The sequence below is a fragment of the Penaeus japonicus genome, unplaced genomic scaffold (genome assembly GCF_977035675.1).
Source record: "Penaeus japonicus unplaced genomic scaffold, GWHDUDI00000001_assembly GWHDUDI00000003, whole genome shotgun sequence".
Lineage (NCBI taxonomy): Eukaryota > Metazoa > Arthropoda > Malacostraca > Decapoda > Penaeidae > Penaeus > Penaeus japonicus.
This window is the reverse complement of record NW_028234405.1, coordinates 1,719,080-1,721,579: the sequence shown is the minus strand read 5'-3', so window position 1 is coordinate 1,721,579 and position 2,500 is coordinate 1,719,080. Positions and strand designations below refer to the sequence as shown.

Here is a 2,500-nt window from a genome sequence, read left to right as displayed (position 1 = left end):
GTTGTGGGAAATGTTGACTGCAATTTGTCAACTTTTGACTCGATTTTTATATCATAAACGTTAATATTTTATTTAGCATCATCGACTGTACTTCGGTCTTGTTGTGACTAAGCTGTTGTCTTAGGCCTTGCTTTTATGCCTTTTCTGTGAACAAATTGACAGGTTCATTGTGTAACTTATTGTCATAAGAGGAATTTTTTGATATGTGTATTCCAATAGGGACAGAAACAATGAAATGTTTATGGCTTTCACTTGGTTTGACTCGGGTACTGATGGAAAGTCAGTTAGAAAGTATGTATTTGAAGGAAGGAAGTACTATATGGTTGTCTGGGTTGTACTGTGTGTACTTTTTGGGTGATTGATGGTTAGTTAATATTATGTTTATGTTAAACCTGTTTATATAGGGGAGAATTCGTGTAATGGTTGCGAAGATCGTGAATAACGTCACGTTAAAGGTTTTATTGCTGGATTTGGAAACTGACTCCTCTACCATAACATATATGGAAGTCAAAGATACCTCATTGTAGAGGGTACAGGCAGACAGACCACAGGGAAGAGGAAGGCGTTGAAATCTCGGGTTTCTGTCGGGTATCATCATCTGAAAGATCGTGTTCTCTGAATACCCGAAGGAGTGATACTCTTTCCTCCTCCCAGACTGTGGCACTTTTTCCTTTTTTTTCTCTCCACTTTTTTGGGTCGTGTTGGTATTTAGTTATGATGAGTGAATCCTCTTCGCGGAGAGGTAGTCGTAAGCCTTCCAACAATCATTAATGACTTTGGTTCCCGGATGAATATTTTCCCTTATGATCCTTAGTGTTTGTGTGCCCTACTATTACTTGACACTAGGAAAAGTTTCTGAGCCTTCAGAGATCCTCTCTAAACACCCATTGATGTCAGGCATATAGCCCATGATATATTTTCTTTTTCAAAAGTTTTATCTGTTGACATCAATAATTTTCCAGTCATTGTTAGTATTTTTTCATGAGTTGTCAAAGACCACTTGATAAGTACTTTATTAATGAAGCTTGTTCAATCACAAATAATTTTATCTGTTAAGTGTAATTTATTATATGTAGATTTATATGAAAAAAAGCCTTTTGAATATAGATTATCTTTTTTAAATTTCCTGTTATATCTCATTTGTCAGACCAAGTGTTTTTAAGAAATCAAAAATAATTATTCTTGTTATATCTCATATGCTCAAGTCAGACCAAGTGTTCTTGATATTGGACACCTTAAATTTGCACCTTAGACTTTTTGTCTTTCTTATAGTACGGATGGAAAGTTTTATCACTTTTTTATGCTTAAACTGCAATATGATTTCACTTGTTGCACTGGATATTCTTTGCCAATAATCCACATGATTGTAATAATGATGTAATGTGTTGAGTCTCATTTGATTACTCTAGGAAAAAATTGTCACAGCCACTAGCACTTTGAATGCTCTTCCATACATGCCAGCACTAATGTAGCTGTAGATGGTTACATAAGTGCAACATATGAGTGTAATTAACATTTCATACAATAAGTGAATGTCATTAGCATTTCATACAATAAATGAATGTAATTTGCATTTCATACAATAAATGAATGTCATTAGCACTTCATGCAACATGGTAATATAATTAGCATTTCATATAAATATTATATATAAGGAATTTTATTTCTGCAAATCTTTACTTTAGTTTAAGGGTGTTTTAGTTCATTTGTTGAAACATTTATTCATAGCCAGAATTTTAATATATAATTACATATAAATACTTAATTATCTTGAAACCAATTTTTTGTAGCATTCCTCAGTTTCCTCAGTAAACATATAGCAGCACCACCATTCATGTCAGAGTGTAAAGCACTGTGTACACTATACACAGAATGGTCTTGGTGAATTAAACCAGCCACAATGTCTTTGTGATTAATGAATTCAAGAGACAACACTATACAATTTTTTGTTACTAAGATTCCTCTAGTTGTAAAATACTCCTAAGGTGTACAAGGATATTGTTAGTCTGGTATTCACCCATATCATAATGAGTATTGTTCTTAATAGGTATTGGAATGGCATATTTCTTAGCCTGAGACTGGTATTTTGTAGGTCGGCTAAATGCTAGAACTACCGACTTTGTTGTGACTGATTTGGAATATGCATTCAGTTATTAGGTTATTTGAGGAGACATTATTAGTCAATCATTTTCTATTTATGGTTTTGTTACTTTTTCTATTTTAATGATTATCTTGTGTTCTTATTATTCAAATTGATATTGAATGCTGTTTTTAAGGGATACCCTTTGTAGTTATATTTTTTGCATGATTGGTCTTGGATGAAACCTAATTTGAGTAGTATTTAATATAAAAATCATACTTTTCAAGGAAACCAACCAATCAATGTTAATTTTCAAGGTAATCAACCAATATAATAGTATGATAAAAGATGGAATTGTTTTTTGCTTGTTGAATAACTTATTTAAGAGAATTGATTGTCTTTACTTTGTATTGTTGAATA

General features: G+C 32.3%; 1 protein-coding gene across 1 annotated transcript in view; it reads left to right on the top strand.

Moving 5' to 3' along the window:
• Positions 1-2,500, top strand: part of LOC122246550 (uncharacterized) — a 25,336-nt gene that overhangs the window by 402 nt on the left and 22,434 nt on the right. The gene's annotated exons all lie outside the window — the stretch shown is intronic.